Source organism: Tamandua tetradactyla, unplaced genomic scaffold, assembly GCF_023851605.1.
Source record: "Tamandua tetradactyla isolate mTamTet1 unplaced genomic scaffold, mTamTet1.pri scaffold_153_ctg1, whole genome shotgun sequence".
Classification (NCBI taxonomy): Eukaryota; Metazoa; Chordata; class Mammalia; order Pilosa; family Myrmecophagidae; genus Tamandua; species Tamandua tetradactyla.
In genome coordinates this window covers 145,141-166,440 of record NW_027518276.1, presented here as the reverse complement: position 1 = coordinate 166,440, position 21,300 = coordinate 145,141, and the positions used below count along the sequence as shown (strand labels likewise).

The 21,300-nt window shown below is 40.8% G+C and overlaps 1 pseudogene; it reads right to left on the bottom strand.

Moving 5' to 3' along the window:
- Nucleotides 1-1,243: 1,243 nt before the first annotated feature.
- On the bottom strand, nt 1,244-19,062 carry LOC143673149 (choline/ethanolamine transporter FLVCR1 pseudogene; annotated as a pseudogene).
- Between the last annotated feature and the right edge of the window lie 2,238 nt (nt 19,063-21,300).

Genomic DNA, 21,300 nt, shown 5'->3' with positions numbered 1-21,300 from the left:
CAACAGGTACATACCTGGACTATGGTCACCCTAGCTGGGACACATGGTCACCCTAGGTAAAGGAGTACTCTGGAGGAACATCTTGCACAGATTTGGGGTTCAGGAAAATTTTATGGAGGAGCAAAGATCTGAAGAAATTGGAATTAGCCAAGTGAAGCAGAAGTGTTCCAAGCCAAGGGCACATTATGTACAAAGGCCAGGAAGCAGCGAGTCTGACCTTGCAACAAACAGTATATAGTATATAGTACAGCTCAGAGAAGAGAAATAGCATGGGGAATGGGAGCTGCAGAGAGAGTTGAAGCTGAAGACTTGACAGGATACAAATCCAGAGGGTCTCACAGGTCACATGAGAGCTTGAATTTTATCCCAGGACCACTGCAGGGACAAGGGAGTAACCTTGAACAGACATGCATCATGAGGAAGACATAGAGGATAAATGTGGAGAATGGAAGAAAGCAAAGTTCACAGGTAGGTAGACTGGTTAGCAAGCTCTACATGAGAGTTGAAGACCAAGCCTAGCTAGGCAGTAGAAATGAAGAGAAATGAGACAGGAGGTAAGGTAAACTTTGAATGGTGGGTTCCTATGAGATATAAAAGTGGAGATATCTAGATGGCCAGTATCTATGCGTTTGAAACTCAATCATTTTTCAACAGTTTTTTTATGGGGAGCCTACAGTGTACCTAGCACTATTATAAATGCTGGGGATACAGTTCTGTACATTCAGACCACGTGGCTATTTTCATAAAACTTACAATCTAATGGTGGAGACCGGAGAAAAGTAAGAAATAACAATAAACATAAAACATATGACAATAAGCATACCAGATATGATAAGCACTAAATGGAGAATTAAAGTAGAAAGATATAACAAGAGAGTGCTTAGGCAATTCTAAATGGGATCATGAGGAAATATGGTTGAATGATATTTAAAATGAATTTAAGCTGACCTGAGGTACAATATGGATGTAGTCATGTGATCCCAGCCAGAGAACATTCTAGAAATTGAAAAAATCTCCCAGAATCCAAAAACTGCCTTTTGCAAATATGCCAGTGGAAAAAATAAAACCTACCCAAGTCTCATTCACTTGGCATTGCCAAGTTTTCTATAATGTTAGGCATCTAAGGGCCAACAGTTATGTATTTTATAGGTAATTTCCAAAGTAGGATTACAAGGTGCTTACTATAAACTGGTTTTCAAAGCGCTGTCCTCACAAAGAAGTTTAAAACCGTTTTTAATCCAAGACGGCCACAGACCTTACGACTGCTCATTTCCTCTACCTCATTTGTTCACCAAATCCTCCTGAGCGTCCATCCGTATTCCTACCTCACACTGCCTAGGGCGTTTTCTTAAGGACCAGATTTTCACTAACAACCGCAGTCCTTACCTGATTGCCCAGCACAGCGGTGGCACAAGCTGTGGACACCTCCTTGGGTCCGAACCAAACTGAGGCCATGCAGGAGGGTAACCCGAGGATGAACACCTGGGCCACGGAGCACAGGCACTGGCCCAGCATGGTGACCCAGAAGAGATACTGCTGCACGCTGCCGCACGTGATCCAGGCACCCACGCAGTTGAGGCCCGAGCCCAGCAAGGCGGTGACCCACAGGCCCTTGGTGTCCAGGAGCCAGGTGGCCGGGAAGATGAGGGGCACGTAGGCCAGCATGTACCCCACGGACAGCCAGTCGATGTGCAAGGAGGAGACTCCGTAGAAACCCTCAAAGACGTTGCTGATGATGCTGTACTGGATCCACTGAAAGGCGTTCACCAGCGAGCACAGGCTGAAGATCAGGAGTACCAAAAAGCGCCGCGCGGAGAGTGCCGTCCGGGGCCCTGGGGGGCGCTCGATCCTAGGGGTCTCCTCCCCAGGGTCTGTGAGCAGCAGGCAGGCCCGGGTCTCCTCCTCTGGGGCCAGTGGCATCTGCGACTCACCCACGGCTCCCAAGGCAGCCCCGGAGTTGTCCAGGGATACCCCATTCAGAGCCAGGCAGCCGGCTTTGGGCCCATCCTGCGGCTGTGAGCTCACGCCCACGATAGGCGCGTCCCCTGGTACCGGCAGGTATCCGTTCGCGTGCGGGAGCCCGGGCGCCGCCGCCGCCTCCTCCTCATCGTCCGGCCACGCCACCTCCCTGGGCCTCCGGGGCCACTTCGCGTCCCAATCCTCCTCCCCAGCCCTGCACCTCAGAATCGCCGTACGCCCCACCCCTTACCCTTTCCTGTGCCTCCTTCCCAGTCCCGGTGAGACCGCAGTACTCCGCTAACTACAGTCCTCCGCTGGACGCAGCCGGCAAACCCTTCCTCCTCACTCCCCGCACTCTCACCAGGCTCCGCCCAGAGCAAGGGCCCCACTCGGCGGCTCGCTGGCCAATCAGCGAGCTACCCCGACTGGCGTGCAGCCAATCCGGAGAGCCTTCGTGGGGGACTGGCGGGAGTACGTTCCTCCCTGGGCCCTGGAGGAGCGCTTTCTTCTGCCTGAGGATGGGGTGGGTCCAGCCTTCCACACGTGGATGGCTGCTGGACAACGCGGGAACGAGGCGGGGGAGAACGGGAGGGCAAACAAAGAGGCAGATTTCACCGTCACTACTAAGAGGTGCTCCCAGAGGACCCCAAAGTCTTAGACGCAGGCGAAAGGTGATCTTGGCCTCTCGTGCCGAGAGCAGCGATCAGGCAAGGTCGGACCCTGCCTTTAACACAGCCAGAACCGTATCTCATAGGTCCGTACTGCCTCGGCAGAGAAAATAACGCCAGAAAGCCTTCCAATCCAGATAAAGAAAGGGGTTTCGTCAGAAATGTGCCCCTGTGAAGTTGGAATTCCCCTACCCCCCGCTCTGCTGCCTTGAGTGAGATCAGGTCTCTGCATTCTCTGTTCCTCAAATACGTCTAGTTAATGTTTACTGGACACGCATGTACAGGGGCTTAGTAGGTTCCAGGTACCAAATTAGCCCTGAACGTTATGTGCCAGAAACTGTCGTGGGTCCTAGGAAGCACACGTGGCTCCTGGCAGGTCTTCCTGGACACAGTTTAAAGCTACCCCCACTGCTTGTTGGGAAGCAATTTGAGAAAGAGACCCAAATATCCATTATTAAAGTGAGAGTAGAACTAGGAGTTGTTGATAGGCATTCTCACTATGGATTTAATCTTTTTTTGAAACGTTTTAATGAAATGAATTTATTTAAAAAGATCATAAAATTTAACATTGAGAAAAATAAAAAAAAGGCCTACAGGATTTTAAATTGGCAAATACAAAAATGATTGGCTGTAAACAGTATAAAAATATATTTTCCAGTCCCCAAGAAGAACATAATTTAAGAATAGCAATTACAAAACTTTTGTATAGCAAGGGCATTTCTCTTATAATTCTTAAGAACCGTTCCAAACATTGTAAGAAATATAACAAACCAAATTTACTAGCGCTATTAATAAGTAATTATTTTAAATTTGTTTGCCCTTTTTGGTTAACCATGGTTTTTTAGTCCTAACTTTTGTTTGAACTTTTTATTTACCACAATGGTCCAAATGTATTGAATTTATTGAGTTTGCCCTTTTCTGTGCCCAACAGTGGATTTTAGTCTCATGTTTTTTTTAAAAAACTTTATTCTCCATAATAGTTTTTTCGCTCCTAATTCCTTCCACAATGCAAATAGTTAAAGGGAGACTAATCAGTCATTCCATAACAAAGAATGTGAAAGAAGGTTCTAGAGTGACCAAAACCACTAGTGAACGTAATATCTTTCTAAAAAGACAAGAATTAAGTAGACAGTTAAAAGACCCAATACTGTGCCAATAGAACAAATGGAGGACAAACCTCAGAACAAGCTGAGATTAAGCTCAATGCCAACATGCTATTCATACGTGTGAAGTCAACTGAGTATATGTCCATCCAACTTAACTAAGCCCAGTGCATGGGCTGGGGACCCTGAGGTAGCCCAGATGGTTTGCTGTGAATTCCAGCTAGATCTAGATGATATTTAAAATGATAATGGTACCCTTTGATGCAAAATTTCAGAACTTGCTCATCGCAAACTAGTTATCTTTGAACCAGTCTTTCTTTTTGGACCCAATATCCAAACTATTTCTGCTCTCTTAGATGACATGACCAGTAAACACCATATCCATGATGGGTAGCATCACCATTAACACTAGCATCCAAATTCTAATACAAATCGATAGGGTCCTGAGTCAGTAAGACAGAGCAGAAGCTCTATCTGGCATATTGACCAGTTTCTGAGAACCACATTAGGAACATTCCTGTAGGTGAAACCCATCTACAACATCCAAATGGCAGTTGAGAAACTACAGAAATGATGGGATTATTAAATTGTACAGTTGGAAATATGATTCCACTATTTCAGATAGATATCCTTGCCTGGAGTCTTCCACCAAAGTACTGAAGGACCTGATGCATGGACTCATCACTTACTAGTGAGCAAAAATCTAGAAGGACAAGAAAGTTTGTGGGCCACTTGATCAGGAAGATGTGATCCCAAGTGCCCCATTTGTTTGGCTCGATGACAGCCTGCTAGCAATAGGCAATTTTTCCAAATTATCAGAACTTGTTATGAAATCTCTCGAGAGTGGTTTGACTACTGTTTTATACTGTTAACAATATTAATCTGGACAGGATTTCATGGATATTCATTTCCTTAAAAAGGTTTCCTCCAAAGAGAAAATAGCAATGCCTATGTAAGAGGCAGGACCCAAAAGATACTGCTGCACACACTGTGCAATTTAAAGGGCCCAAGCAGGTGCATATGGGTCAGTAGCAGAATGCTCACCTTCCATGCAGGAGACCCAGATTCAATTCCTGGACCATGCACCGCTAACCCCCCCAACCCTGAAAAAAAGGGCCCAAGAATCTGGCCCACTGACAACATGAAAGAGGGAGAGCCAGAGGTTCACCTCTGCCAGATGCACTTTATGGATTGTTGTGATAAGGAGATGGAAAAGGAAGCATGGGCATCTTGAATAGATTTTTAAAAAGGCCTCAATGACTGATTTTTTATTTTTTTAATACTTTTATTGACAAATCTTCACTCACATACAGTCCATACATGGCATACAATCAGTGGTTCACAATGTCATCAAATAGTCATGTATTCATCACCATGATCACTTTTAGAACACTTGCATCACTCCAGAAAAAACTCATACATACCCCTTACCCCTCCTTCTCATTGATCACTAGTATTTCCATCTACCCAATTTATTTTACCCCATATCACCCCCATTATTTATTTATTTTTTATCCATATTTTTTTTTACTCATCTGTCCAAATCCTGGATAAAAGGAGCCCAGATACAAGCTTTTCACAATTACAGGGTCACATTGTGAAAGTTATATGTTTATACAATCTTCTTCAAGAATCAAGGCTATTGGAACACACTTGATCAGTTTCAAGTACTCCCTTCCAGTACACCATAAACTAAAAAGGGATATCTATATATGTGTAAGAATAACCTCCAGGATAACCTCTCAACTCTGTTTGAAATCTCTCAGCCACTGACACTTTATTTTGAATGACTGACTTCTTAGCTGGGGTGTTAAAAACACGACTGAGTCCAAAGAAAACACCAAAGAGAACCTAGTAGAGCTGTACTAGTTTAAGTAGAAATAATCAGATCCAACAGACAACAGGGGAATGGACCATTTTCTAAATCATAGTGTGAATTCATCTCTTCAGATACTTTATAAGTGGCTGAGGTCTGTTTTTATAATTACTTTCACTGTATTGGACAAAAGATTTATCTTTCTTATCTTTGGTCCTTAGGCCTGATATCAGTTTGTTCAATATTACTATGTGTTGTATTTTATAACAATTTTTAAAGAAATTGATATCATCAACAGTGATAGTGTGGTATAAATATGGGGTTAATTATGTTGTTTTTACACACATAAAATGCCAACATCTCCCATATGTTTTATTTTAAGCTATACAAAGTTCTTAGAAAAAGTTAGTAATAATTATCCTAAAAGGTTGCAAAGTAATTTTAAGGGTGAGTGAGATACAATAAACCTGGGTATTATATTTTAAGGGAAAAAAAGCCTAGAACAACATTTTAAATATTGATCTCTTAAGTATACATTAAATTTCAGTGAACAGGACATAATGTGGTCTATTTAGTTTCTTTTACTAATGAAGAAACTCATAAGTAAGCAAGTTAAATTTAAAGATGAAAACTGGAAAAAACTCTTAAGCCTCACTATGGGTAGTCTTAGCCTCCCCACTACAGAAATAAGCTTCCTAAGTGCAAGTCTCAAAATCAAGGGCTTGGCCTATTTTATTGGAAGTCACGTGGGGTTTCCCAGATGAAGAAGTTTAATAGATCCTTTTTTTTTTTTATCTTCAGACCTCCAATGAACTCTACCAATACTATTTTTTTTTTTTGGTCTATCAATATGTTTTAATTATCAGCCCACCATGGTCTGAGATGTATCCTGGTGTTATATTAAGCTATACAGAATTACAAGGCCTCATTTCCATTCTGGACTCCAGAATTTAGGTTGTTTAAATGAGCTACCCAGACAGGTTGATTAAGATTGTGTTTCACAGAAAATTTAGGTTCTACATAATAAACCTCTCTGCCTTTGGTCTCATACAGTAGGTGAAGGTCTAGAGTACATACGTTATCACCTTTAACCCTGTATTCTGATTTACTTTAGTCCCAGCCAGACTTTTGAAAATTGTTTTTAACTCTTAAGTGAAGATTCATCTCCTTTTTAGTTACTTTATTACTGTATATAGCTATGCTAACTTTCAGGGCTGCAGCATTCCATTTCTGGGTTTTTAGGTGTCACAAAATTACTCACAGTTCCAGGGAAATACCAGCTGATACACATATAGTTCAGTGTCTCAGAATCTAGAAATACACTTAAAACTTCAGACTAAGTATGGCTGCTATAAGGGTTTACAATGTAGGCTCCAATTTCTTATAAGTATATTCTGGAAGAGACCTTAGCATATTTATTCTTTTCTTTCTGGTTATTTTGCACAATACATCGTCCCCAAGGTTTATTCAGTTGGTTGCATGCCTCTCAATGTCCTTCCTTTTTGTTACCACACCATATTACATTATCTAAATGTATCCACACTATATTCCATCATATGAATGTATCCCAGGTCACCATTCTGCTTCTCAGTCATTGTACCCTTCAGCTCCCTCCATCTACTGGGCATCATAGACAAGTCCAAAATAAACAAACCATGTCTTACATATTCTCACTTGATTGTACAATCAGCAGCACTCTCAGTTTTAGACAATTTCATTGATCCATACCAACAAAGTACCGACAAACACAGTGTCACCAAATATTAAATCAAAACTACCCCTTATCAGGTGGGTCGTTGTGGCTCAGCAGGCAGAGTTCTCGCCTGCCATGCCAGAGACCTGGGTTTGATTCCTGATGCCTGCCCATGTAAAAAAAAAAAAAGTAAAACTACCCCTTATCACTTGTCCCTCCCCCAATTAGTTGCCCCTAGTACTGCTATGGTACTGCTGATGTCTCCCTGTTAACTATTGGCCATAGTTTTAGTTTCCCCCCATAGTCCTCTACTATTGACTCTTTGTCCACTATCAAACCTTGAAATAGTTCATGTGAGAACTTTTTAAAATTGTAGATGTAATCAGTGGGATACATGGCACTATACATCCCCTTTCAATCATATTCACCTTCAATGGCAATGTTACTTATAACCCCACTCATCAGTTACCATCACTTCTATCCGTTCCCTTGCATTTAGGTTAAACCTCATTGGGTGGCCTTTCCCCTATCTCTAGCTTCTGTGCACATCTAGGCTATGTACAGTTTCTGTCACATATGGGTCTTTGTCTTCTTTTATAATTCAACTGTTTAAACACTTGAGAATCATTTTGAGCTTGGTTTGTACAAAAACAGGCCTTGGTCTGTACAAACCTCTTGGCCACAGTTTGGGCAACTGTTAGACCAAAACACAATTTCATTATCTTCCTTGTAGGCAATGTTGATTACCAAGATTTTTACTCCAGAGGGCCTTTCTAGTCAGTTGCACATACATTTTATTTGTTTAAACTGAAACCAAGTTCTCCCTCATGATGAATTTTTCAACCCATTATCTCTATTTTCAGAATATTTTTACTTTTTCAGGGCAGAAATTTCCAGTTTTTTACACTGTTTGTCTATTTTAAGCCTGTTTGAAATATTATCAGTGAGCGCTGTAACATACATACATGTATATATATACACACAAACACACATATATTTTAGCTAGCTGATTAGAAATAGAATCAATATAAATTAAGGTAAAATAACATTTAGACTGACTGATAAAAAGTTGAATCTTAGAGTTTTACAAAATCAGAAGGATTATTTTTGGATATTAAATTACATGGCTGATCTTTTTTTTTTTAATTTTCAGCATGTAATTCCATTTTGTACTTTTTTAAAATTTAATCTTATGAAGTTATATTCATACACATACAATCCATCCAAAGAATACAATCAATGATTTGCAGCATCATCACATTGTTGGGTATTCATCACCATGATCATTTTTAGAACATTTGCATCACTCCAGGAAAGAAATTAGAAAATCCCAAACATCCCATATCCCTTACCCAATTTTAAGACTTACAGTAGAGGTAGGTTAACTAAGACAGTGCATATTGACAGAGGTAGATATGTATATATCAGAGGAACAGAATAAAGCATCCAGAAGTAGAGCCATGCAAACATGGGCAACTGACTTTTTTTCTTTTTCAATACAGTTATTCAATCATTATCAAAGGTCAGGGCTACTGGAGTACAGTTCAACAACTTCAGGTATTTCCTTCCAGCTATTCTAAAAGACTAGGCACTAAAAAGAAATATCTATATAATGAGTCAGTATTCACAGTCATTTGTTAAATCTTAATTCTCAGTTACACCTCCTTCCTCTCATTTGATCTTCCAGTCTTCAAGGGTATCTGAACAATGCCCATTTTAAGTTCTTCATTCTGGAAAGGGGTGTTGAGCTTATAGGGAGGAGGAATGAAGCTGGTTGAAGTTCTTGGAGAACTAGTACCTCTGAGTTTCAGGACTTATCAGGTCTAGGATCCATCTGGAGGCCTTAGGTTTCTGAAAAAATAAACTACTAAGAAAAATCTTGATGGAGACATAGAAAGAGCTCAGGGCACTCCCTAGGGTTTTCTGGAATACTGTTGGTTGGGGCATAGCATACTGTGGTAGCTTGAAATATCTGGCAAAAGCTTGCTTAAGAGTCACCTCGAAAATGACCTCTCAACTCCATTTGAAATGTCTTAGCCACTGAAACATTTATTTTGTTTCATATCTTTTCTCCTTTTTTTGGTCAAGGAGTCATTCTCAATCCCACAATGCCTGGTCCAGGCTCATCCCTGGGAGTCATGTCTCATGTTGCTAAGAGATTTATACTTCTGGGAGTAATGCCCCACATAGGGGGCAGTGCGTGGTTTATCTTTTATGAAAGAAAATAAAATAGACGAAAATTTAATGATCCTCACTAAGTTGTTGTCCTTCAGATGATAGAAATTCAAATTTGCAAATTTCTGGTGCATTTACATATTTATTAAACCCACAGTATTATGTTACTGTACTGCAAGAATTATCTAAAATTAGTATGTCTTTAAAAAAAATTGTGGTAAATATATACAGCATAGCATTTCCTTTTTAGCCACCTTCAAGCATACAATTCACTGGCATTAATTACCTTCACATTATGCTACTACCATCACTACCATCCATTACCAAAACATCTCCATCACCCAGACAGACACTCTGTACACACTAAGCATTAATTTCCCAATCTCGCACTTCTCCTCCCTCCCCCCAACCCATAACCTACTTTTAGTTTCTATGAATTTTCAGCATATCATTTTAACTTTTGATTCCTAGTGTTTATTTTCTAGTTATTTTATATTCCATGGATAAGAAACTATCCCATGTAAGGAGCATATGCCTGTGGCATTTAGGGAGGAAATGAATTTTCCATGACATTTTTAATGCCTTGCTGAAAGATCCAACTGTAGTTCACTCTCAAACTAGGCAAAGTTCACTTTCCCAGCACTGTAGTTGCAAAATGGGTGACCTTCTCTCTATCACTAGTGTTGTTTCACAGTGGTTGGGAAGAAGTTGTAGTTTTTATTACTTTTTGTTAAGACTTTTCTGGTAACGTTATCACTAATTCAGAAAAGCACACAATTAAAGAGTGGACAAGCATTTTAATATTTTTTAAGCTTCATTCTATTATCTCAATATAACTGAACTTCTAATATATTTGTAATATAGGATGTATGCACTCCAGTGATTCTACTCTGGCATGACCTACATTATAGAGTCAATAAAATTAAGATCTTCATATGCATACATAATTAGACCCTATGCTTTCATTTGTTCTTTCTTTTTTTTTTTACTTTTTTATTTTTAAAATACATCAAACTTATGCAACCTTGCAAAAATAATACAAACACCATACAGAAAGCTTGAGCATACTCCCACCACACTGATGGCCAGATCCACCAGTTTTAACATTTTGCCACCTTTGCTTTATCATCTATCTTTCTATCTACTCATTTTCTGAACATTTGAGAGCATTTTGCATGCATCATAATCCTTGACCACATAATACTTCCATGTACATGTCCTGTGAATGAGGATATTCACATATATAATCACCCTGAGTACAATTACCAGGTTCAAGAAATTTACCATTGATAGAAAGCTTATATTCTATGTTCTGATTTTTTTCTGATGTCCCAATAATGTCCCTTTGAGCCTTTTCTCCTCTATCTTTAGATCCTACCCAGTATTATGTATTGCAGGGAATTGTCATTGTCTCTTTAGTTATCTTTCTTTTTTTAATTAATTGTGGAAATAAATACAACATAAATTTTCCCATCCCAACCTCTCTCAAGCATAGCATTCAGTGGGATTAATCATATTAACAGTTTTGCAGTATCCTCACCATCATCCATTACTAGAAATTTCCCTTCACCCCAAAAAGAAACCATACCCTTGTTTTGAATTAACTCCTTATTGTCCCTGCCCACCATACCTGGCAAACTGTACTCTACTTTGTCTCTATGAGTTTGCATATTTTATGATGTTTTCTCTGTGGTTACCTTGGGGCTTAAATTTAACATTCTAAGGCTATAACAACTTCATTATTTCAATACTTGAGTTACCTTCAATGGCATGCATAATCTATGTTCTTATACTCCTCCATCCCCCCACCTTTATATAATATCTATATAAATATTTTAATACATATTTATATAATTTGTTACCAATTACATATAGAATTTATTACAAATTACATATATAATTTGTTACAAATTACATATTTATACATTGAGTCTAGAACCATTAATTTATCATTATATTTTATGCATGTATCTTTTAGATCCCACAGAAAGTAAAAAGTGGAGTTATGAATCAAAATACAATTAATACTGGTATTTATATTTACCCACATAATTATTTTTAAAAGAGATATTTATTTCTTCACAGAAGAAATTCTTTAGTCAGTTTTCTAATCCTTTCTTGCAATCTGCCTAAGATTTTAGTTTTTCTTGTAGAGCCATCTGTTTGATGAAGTCCCTTAACTTTGTTTATCTGGAAATGTCTTAATCTCTCCCTTATTTAGAAAGACAGTTTTATTAGGTATAGAATTCTTGTTGGCAGATTATGCTTTCAGCCCTTTAAATATGTCTTCCCTCTGCCTTCTTGCCTCCAGGATTTTAGATGGGAAGTCAGCAATTAATACTATTGAACCTGCCTTGTATGTGACATGTTGCTTCTCTCCTGTCGCTTTCAGACTTCTCTCTCTATCTTTGGTTTTCTGCAGTTTGATTCTTTTTGTATTGTTTTATTTTTGAGATATCTTCACACACATATATAGTCCATCCATAGGATACAATTAGTGGCTCACAATATCATCACATTAATACATATGACATAGTTGTGTATTCATCTCCATGATCATTTTTAGAGCATTTACATCACTCCAGAAAATGAAAAAAAAGAAAAAACTTTCTTTTTTTATACATTCCATACCTCTTTCCCTTCCCTCTCATTAGCCACTAGTATTTTAATCTACCCAATTTTTTTAATCCTATTTTTATTTATTTTGTGTCCTTATTTGTTTACTCATGTGTCCAAACTCAGGATAAAAGGAGCATCAGACACAAAGTTTTTACAATCACATGGTCACATTGTAAATGTTATACAATCATCTTCAAGAATCAAAGCTACTGGATTAAAGTTCAGCAGTTTCAGGTACTTCCCTCCAGCCACTCCAATACACCATAGACTGAAAAGGGAGATCTACATAGTACATAAGAATAACCTCTAGGATAACCTCTCAACTCTGAAAACTCTCAGCCACTGAAACTTTGTCTCATTTCTCCCTTTTCCCTTTAGTTCAAGAAGCCTTTCTCAATCCTATGATGCCAGGACCTGGTTCATCCCAGGAGTCCTGTCCCACATTGCCAGGGAGATTTATTCCCATGGGAGTCATGTCCTATGTAGGGGGGAGGGCAGTGAATTCACCTGCTGAGTTAGCTTAGAGAGAGAGGCCACATCTGAGCAACAAAAGAGGTTCTCTGAGGGTGACTCTTATGCATAGTTATTGGTGGGCTTAGCCTAACCTTTGAAGGCATAAGTTTCATAGGAGCAAACAAGGCTTAGACTATTAAATTGGTTGTCCCCACTGCTTGTGAAAAATATCAGGAATTCCCAAGATGGGTAAGTTTAATATTTTTTCCTTTCTCCCCAGTCCCCCAATGAAACTTTGCAAATATTTTTTAATTCTCTGCCCAAATTATTCTGGGATATATCAGGGCATCACAATAACCTGAATAAACCAACAAAATCTCATGCCTTATTCAAGATTCCATGTAATTATGGTGTTCAGATAAACTGACCATACAAGTTGAATTACATAATGTGCTACCCAAAATATAAATTTGCAACTGATGAACATCTCTGCCTTGGGACTCATACAGAAGTTGAAGTTTTAAAATGTGGACCATATCATCCTTTACCCTGTATTCAGAAAATTTTAATTTCTCTTACTGTGAACTTCAGCTCTGTTTGGTTCCTTCTCATAATTTCCATCTCTTTATTGATATTCTCTCTGTGTTAATCTATCATTTTCCTGATTTCCTTTAGTCCTTTTTCCATATTTTCCTTTAGCTCCTTGAGTATATTTAAGAACAACTTTTAAAAAGTCTTTATTTGGAATGTTCCCAGTCTGATCTCTTCAATGATGGTTTTTAATGCTTTAATCTTCTCTTTTGCCTGGGCTATTGCTTCTGTTTCTTTGTATGGTTTGTAATCTTTTATTGAAACCTGGTCATTTTTATATTTTAATGTGTTATCACTGGAATTTAGACTCTGAGCCATCTGTTCCTTAAGCTTATGTCTGGCTAGTGTTAAAAACAGATATTTCCATCAATGCCAGACATGAACAAAAAATAAGGACAGAAAAGCAGGGGGAAAATTAGAAAATGCCTTTCCAAGTCCTTGCAGAATGACCTCTGGGAGTGTTGTCTTTCTGAGATTATCTATAGGGTGAGTTTAGCATCTAGCTCCAGGCCAAAGCATAGGGATCTTCCCTGGTCCTTTCTGATCATGCCTCCAGCCTTGAGTATATGTATGTGGCTCTCAAGATCCCCACTTACATGGTTCCAAATGTCCCCTCTTCCTTAGGTAACAGCTTACTTTTGGTCCAGGTTACTACAGTATATGTCCTACAGCCGATAATTTCTTGCCTCATGTATCCATTTGATTCCTTTTCCATCACATTCTGTAGGAAAGCCCTGTGAGTTGCATTCCCCACCTGGGAAAATTCTGGAACATTCAGTCCCTTGGCCACCACCAGACAAACTGTGCCAGACCTATGTGTCCCCCATATGTGCTCAATGGTTACCCTGCTCTCTCTGGAACTGGAACTTTGGGATCCATACTGGGAACCCCAGCTGGCTCTGTGCCCACCAGTGAGGGGTAGGAAAAAGGCCAGCCTGGGTGCCAGGAGATCCTAATGCTTTTAAGTAGCCTTTTTCTTGATTTAATGCTGACCCTGTCAATTGCAGTCATTTATTTTCTGGAGCACTGAGAAAGATGTTTCTGCTAGTTCTTACTGTTTTTCAAAGCTTTCTACAGGAGGCCAGAATGCTGAAGCATCTGTCTTGACCAGGGCAGCAACAAGCAATTATTTTGACTAAGGAGGTATCTTTTTGTTCACTGCTAAGTGGACCAACAAAACCCCTTCATCATCCACTGTGGACAACTGTGCCTTGAACTCCTGTTTGCTTTCAGATGCATTCATTGTTCCTCCCCTTCTGCTCTGTTCAATACACAGGAATCTCTGCAAACTACTTTTCACAGATTACTTCGCCAAATGGTATCTAGCACGGTTGAGCCAAAGTGAGATACGGACATAAGATTGGGAGGTGAAAGAAAGGGCAATGCTGGGATATATCTCCCTTTCTCTCTAGTTTGAGCAAGGTCTTTCACTACGTTTTTCTTTAATAAAGCCCTCTGGACTTAAAAAATAAAATCAATTTCCTCCCATTCAACTAACTCAATGTCTCCTGGAGTTGTAATATCTAAGGAAAGCTGCTCCTCAGATGCTGATTGTGGATGGAGCTGGCAAAGTCCTGGTGCTCTCTGTGGTTCCAGTGAGGCACCATCCCATTCCCTGACCCACAGGCTACCCAAAGTCACCTTTCCTGATTCTGTCATTTTTCCAGGAAAGGAAGTCCTGGCATTGCCATTTCTCTAAGGATTCTCTTGACTTCTTAGAATTCAAATAAGCAAACTCTTCCAGCACTCCACCTCAAGTCTCCTCCCCACGTGTAACTGTTGAGAAGGAAGTTTGAGGGACTTCTGGATCAATTCCAGTAATTCCTAGAAATGTGCCCTTTACCTTCCTGTTATTTTTAGCAAGGTTTATTTATGTATATGTGATGGGAGTTCTTGGAAAGTGGGTTGTGGCTGATTCTTTGTGCCTGAGCACTGCACTTTGCCCCAGAGGACTTGTCACCCTGCTCTCAGTTCTGAGGGCTATTGTTTTGATGATCTGGCTGGAGGTTGTTCTTTGATTACAAGATAAACACTCAATCCTTTTTCAGTGCCCCTCTTAACATTCTAATAGCTTTCTTTCATTCTTTCCTGGTGTCTCTTAGCCTAGAATCAAGTCATGAAAAATAAGGCTATTTCATTTGGAGAAACAAGCTATAAATTACCTTTTTAGAATAGATCCCCTTATACAGATCACCATATTAAATTCTTGAATATGAAGTAGCAAGAATGATGCATTTTGCTTATATATTTTAAATGCATTTTTAAACATATGTGAAAGGTATTATATGATGAAGTCCATTCCTTCAGTAAACTCAACATGGTTTATGGCTAAATCCACTAGCATAGAATGTTTACTTTAAAGGTTAGAAAGAACAGCAATGAATGGTGAGAGTTCTGTGGTCTGAAGTTACTATTGATGTGAATGTGGGTCCCTTTTTTTTAATTAGTTATAAGAGTAAGTGTCTCAGTATGAATTGCTATATTCTGAGGGAAAGAATTCTTGTTACAATTTATCTTTTGGAGCCTGTAAGGTAAATTGTGTGGAACGCTAGGGTGGAGTGAGTAACATGAGACAGAATTTTTTTCTTTAACTGATAAAGCCTAGGGCCATGATCCATTTTTCTGATATATTACTTGATAAACTTAGATAATGTCTTAGATATTACAAAGTACATGGAGTGCATTAATTAGCTTTCTTTTGAAGTTGCTGATAATGGGACTTCAGCAATGTTGAGGCCTAATCTCTGGAGTTCACTCATACAATTCTAAACATTTCATGAAAAAGCAAAAGTGGGGTAAAGGACTTGGATAAGCATTATAGTGTTTTTGGTTTCCACAATCATAGTGTAAGAATTCGAGAGTTTTGCCACGCAAAGGAGGACTCCAAGAGACGTTCTCTCATGCAACACGCAAGGGGTTTATTTTCCACACATGTGTGGGGCTCACTGAACACGCAGGAACAGAGAGCCCTGAGCCTGAGTTTGCAAAAGCTTTTTAAAGGGTAAGATGAGGGGGGTGGGGGTTGAGCATGGGTCACAGGGGCTGTTTAGCAAAAAAGCAGATAAGGAACAGTTTTACAGCAAGCATTTCTTAACAGTTTTACTACAAGTAATCTTAACAGTTTTACAACAAGTAATCTTGGCAGTTTTACAACAAGTAATCTTGGCACCAGGATTGTTTATCTTCAGCCTGATGGGGCCCGTAATTCTTTTCTTTATAATTCTTAACTCACACCAAATGCATAGCCGTGAATATAAAATGACACAAATGCTTTTGCTGGATATTTCAGAAGCTAAAATATATGTAAATAGCTAAATTAAGCAGGAAAAATTAGCTACTGTTAAGCTTTATAAAATTCCCTTTTACATTCCCCACTCCTTTTCGTATATATCTCTAATCTTAGAGATTTTCTGGATTATTTAACACTGAGTACTATTGTCTGATGAGCATTAATTTGACATTTCCAATCTGCCCCTGTAAAAACTGTATAATTTTATTTAGAATACATGGTCCTATAGTTATTATTAAAAGTAACACAATTAAAGGCCCAAGGAGAGCAGATAATAGCGTCGTTAACCAGGGGGACTTAGTAAACTAAGATTCAAACCATCCCTGTTGCGCCTCTCTCTTTTTTTTTTTTTTTGTCTTTCACGAAGGTGCTCTCTGAGTTTTGTCATGGACTTTTTAATAACACCAGAGTGATCCGCATAGAAACAACACTGTTCTTTTAAAGTTGCACATAGTTCCCCCTCTTTAAGGAAAAGTAAGCCAAGTCCCCGCTTATTCTGCAGAACTATTTCTGAAAGGGAGGTTAGAGAGTTCTGAAGGGCTGAGACAGATTTTTCTATTTCTTTTAAGTCTTGATTTATCGCGGCTTGTAACTGACTGGTTTGTTGATTGCTATGTACAATGGCAGCAGTCCCTGTGCCTATACCGGCAGCGACAGTGACCCCCAGAGTGGTAAGATTATAAGGGGGTACCAGGAACGAAGGCTCCCCTGCTCCCTCCCAAGTTTTTATAGTCTTCCCATTTTCCCATCTGGATATTGTTCATTTCCAAGGCTTATGCGGGTTGGAATTGGGTTCCCGTGGGGGAGGGATGAGAAGGAGAAGTAATTCTACGAACCTGCAGCTTGAGAGGATTGTCAGTCCTTTCCAGTTTTCATTGGGACTAAGAGGGCGAAGGCGCAGGTTTGAGATGAGACACGTGGATCCAGGATGCGATGCCATCGACCTTGACTGTGGTGGGGGTGGTCAAGAGTACCTGATACGGTCCTTTCCAGCGAGGTTCAAGAGTCTGTACCTGGTGGTGGCGGACATAGATGAAGTCTCACACCTGATATTGATGCAGAGTTCTGTTGTCTCCTGGCTGGTAGGAGGTGGAGAGCTGCCGCCACAGGAACCGCTGGGCTTTTTTTAAGGCTCGCAGCCTGTCAAGCAAGGGGGTATGAAGGGAACTATTAATCTCTAGAATGGAGGACATGTCCTTGACTGGAGTTGGTGCTCCATATAAGATTTTATAAGGGGTTAGATTACACAAGAGTGCAGAGGGGGTATTTCTGGCTCTGAACAGGGCATAAGGCAGGCGCATGGTCCAATCTTTCAAGCCAGTCTCTATAGCTAATTTGGTTAGGGTCTCTTTAATTGTCCTGTTCATTCTTTTTTTTACCTGTCCTGAGCTTTGGGATCTGTATGTGCAATGCAATTTCCAACTAATCCCCAATATCCTGGCCACACCCTGACTTACCTGGGCTACAAATGCGGGTCCGTTATCTGACCCTATTACCTTTGGTAGACCTGTAAGAATTCGAGAATTCGAGAATTTTGCCATGCAAAGGAAGACTCCAAGAGACGTTCTCTCATGCAACACGCAAGGGGTTTATTTACCACACATGCATGGGGCTCACTGAACACGCAGGAACAGAGAGCCCCGAGCCTGGGTTTTGGGAAGCTTTTTGAGGGCCAGGATAAGGGGGTGGGGTTTGAGGGTTGAACATGAGTTACAGGTTCTGCTTTATGCAGGAAGTAGATAACGAACATTTTGCAAGAAGTAGATAACAAACATTTTGCAAGAAGCAGATAAACATTTTTCGCGCATGAGTCATGGGAGCTGCTTCATGCAAGAAGCAGCTGTCTCATGCAAAACTCCCTCACTCAACCTTCTCAGTTGCATTCTTAGATAAACTTCCTCCGGCAGTTACAACCTTGCATAACCAAGGCAGCAGAAAACCTTGCATAACAAAGGCAGCAGATAACTCCCCCTGGGAAGTCCCGGGTTGTTTTTCTTAGCCTGATGGGGCCCATAACTCTTTTCTTTACAATCCTTCTTTACATAAGAAAAGTTAGCTACTGTTAAGTTTTATAAAATCCTTCTTTACATAAGAAAAGTTAGCTACTGTTAAGTTTTATAAAATCCTTCTTTACATAAGAAAAGTTAGCTACTGTTAAATTTTATAAAATCCTTCTTTACAGACTGAACCGGGGAAAAATTTCTTCCATAATTTTCTTGATTATGACCTGGGCCGTTTCTCTTTTAGTTGGGTAGGCTTCAACCCATCCTGAAAAGGTGTCTATAAAAACTAGTAAGTATTTAAGTCCATATTTTGTAGGTTTAATTTCAGTAAAGTCAACTTCCCAGAACTGCCCAGGTCGAGTTCCCCTTAGTCTTTTTCTGTTAGGTGATTTTGTGGGGTAGGCGTTTATAATTTGACATGCCTGACATTTTCTGGCTACGCGATCTGCCAGTTCTTTCTTTTTTGAGGCTGCCAGAGGGTACAATTCCCTCCCAAATAACTTTTGTCCCACTGACTACCGCCGCTCCCGCTTGCCTCTTACCGTGTTGGAGAAAGCTGCTTCCGTCCGAAAACTAGGTTACCTTTGAGTTAGGTAATGGTTGGTCTTTTAAGTTTCTGTGGATTCCGGTCTCTTCAGCTAATATCTCTTGGCAAGTGTACAGCACAGGTCCCGCGGTCTTGTCCGGGAGCATAGCCGGGTTTAAAGCTGACGGGGCCCCGAAAGTCACCCTGTCTTTGTCTAGGAGGATGCTCTGATAGTGGGTAATTCTGGCATTTGACATCCATCTATCTGAAGGCTGGCGTATTATGCTTTCCAGGGCGTGAGGGGCTATTATGGTCAGCTTCTGTCCTAGAGTGAGTTTGTCTGCATCTTTTGCCAGGAGGACAGCTGCCGCGATGGCTTTGAGACAGCGTGGCCATCCGCTGGCAACTTAATCTAATCGCTTGGACAGATAGGCCACCGGTCTCCTCCAGGGGCCTAAAGCCTGTGTTAGGATCCCTCTAGCCACGCCTCTCCTTTTTCTATGTAGAGTGTGAAAGGTTTATTCACGTCTGGGAGGGTTAAAGCTGGAGCTGACAGGAGCGCTTTCTTAATGCTGTCAAAGGCTTCCTGCTGTTCTATTCCCCACTGGAAATCAGCGCTTCCTTTGAGCAAGGGGTATAATCAGGCAGCAAGGGCTGCAAACCCTGGGATCCACAACCGGCAGAATCCCGCTGTCCCTAAGAACTCTCGTAGCTGCTTTCGGGTCGTGGGCGGGGGTATTTGTGTTACAGTTTTCTTTCTAGCCTTGGTGAGCCATCACTTTCCATTCTTAAGAGTATGTCCAAGGAAGATTATTTCCCTTTTACAGATTTGGGCCTTTTTGGCCGAGGCTCGGTACCCCAGTGCGGCTAGCTTACTTAACAGTTTTCGGGTTTCATTCTCACAGTCCTCCTTAGTGTCTGCTGCCAACAGTAAGTCGTCCACATATTGTAGCAAGGTGACTCTGGGATGCTGAATTCTGAAGGAGCTTAAGTCTTTATGAAGAGCTTCGTCAAAAATGGTGGGGGAGTTTTTGAACCCCTGGGGCAAGCGTGTCCAAGTCAGTTGGTTTGAGGATCCTGTCTCTGGATCGATCCACTCAAAAGCGAACAAGGGTTGACTGTCCTTATGCAAGGGCAGGCAGAAGAAAGCATCTTTTAGATCAAGCACAGTATATCAAGTCTTTTCAGGATGGAGAGTGCTGAGCAGGTTATAGGGATTTGGCACCGTAGGATGTATATCCTACACTCTGCTATTTATTTCCCGTAAGTCTTGCACCGGTCTATAGTCTCTAGTCCCTGGCTTTTTGACCGGCAACAAGGGAGTGTTTCAGGCTGATTGACAGGGCTTAAGTACTCCCAAGCCAAGGAATTTTTTTATATGGGGCTTGATTCCTTCTTGGGCTTCCTTGCTTAAGTAGTATTGTTTTACCTGAATTGGAGAGGCGGTGGGCTTTAGGGTCACTACTACTGGGGGCTGATTGACTGCCAACCCTAACCCGGCAACTTCTGCCCAGGAATTAGGGAATTCTTCAAGCCAGGCCTGAGGAATTGAACTGTGGAGCTGTTCTGGTTTTACGTACAGCTGATATTCTTCTTCGACTGGCAAGGTGAGGGCAGTTATTACAGGTTGGTTTATTAGCGGGTTTAAAAATTCCACCTTTGGCCCCTTAGGATTGAAGGTGATTCTCGCCCTTAGTTTAGTTAATAAGCCTTTTCCCATAAGCGGGGCAGGGCACTCAGGGATAACTAGGAAGGAGTGTTGAACCTTCCCCTTCCCCAGGTCCATGGTTCTTTTGGTAGTCCAGACGCAGTAGCGACTGCCACTTGCTCCCCGCACTAAGGACCTTTTTGTAGGGATTTTCTCTAGCTCGTCCTCTACCTTCAGTGTTTCTTTCAACTATTGTGGCCAGGATCTTTGTTAATTCTTTCGTTCTCCTTTTCTTTCTTATCAACTCTTTTTCCTATCTCTCTCTCTCTCTCTCTTTTTCCTCTGTTTCTCTCTTATAAAACATTTTTTCAGCTTCTTTGATTAAATCTCACAAGGCTAGGTCCTGCAACCCATCTAAACGCTGCAGCTTGCATCTAATGTCTGGAGCTGATTGGCCGATAAAGGCCATGGCCACTGAGGCTCTTTGATCCTCTGATTGAGGGTCAAATGGAGTATACCTACGGTATGCTTTCATTAGTTTTTCTAAAAAGACTGAGGGCGATTCGTCCGCTCCCTGAATAACCTCTTTTACCTTGGCCAAATTGGTGGGCCAGCGTGCGGCTGCTCGGAGACCCGCTACTAGAGTCTGGCGATAGATGGACAGATGCTCCCTACCTTCAGAGGTGTTCGGGTCCCAATTAGGGCGGCGCAGCAGGAACCGATCATTGATGACATGCTGGAGTTGGGTGGGTCTCCC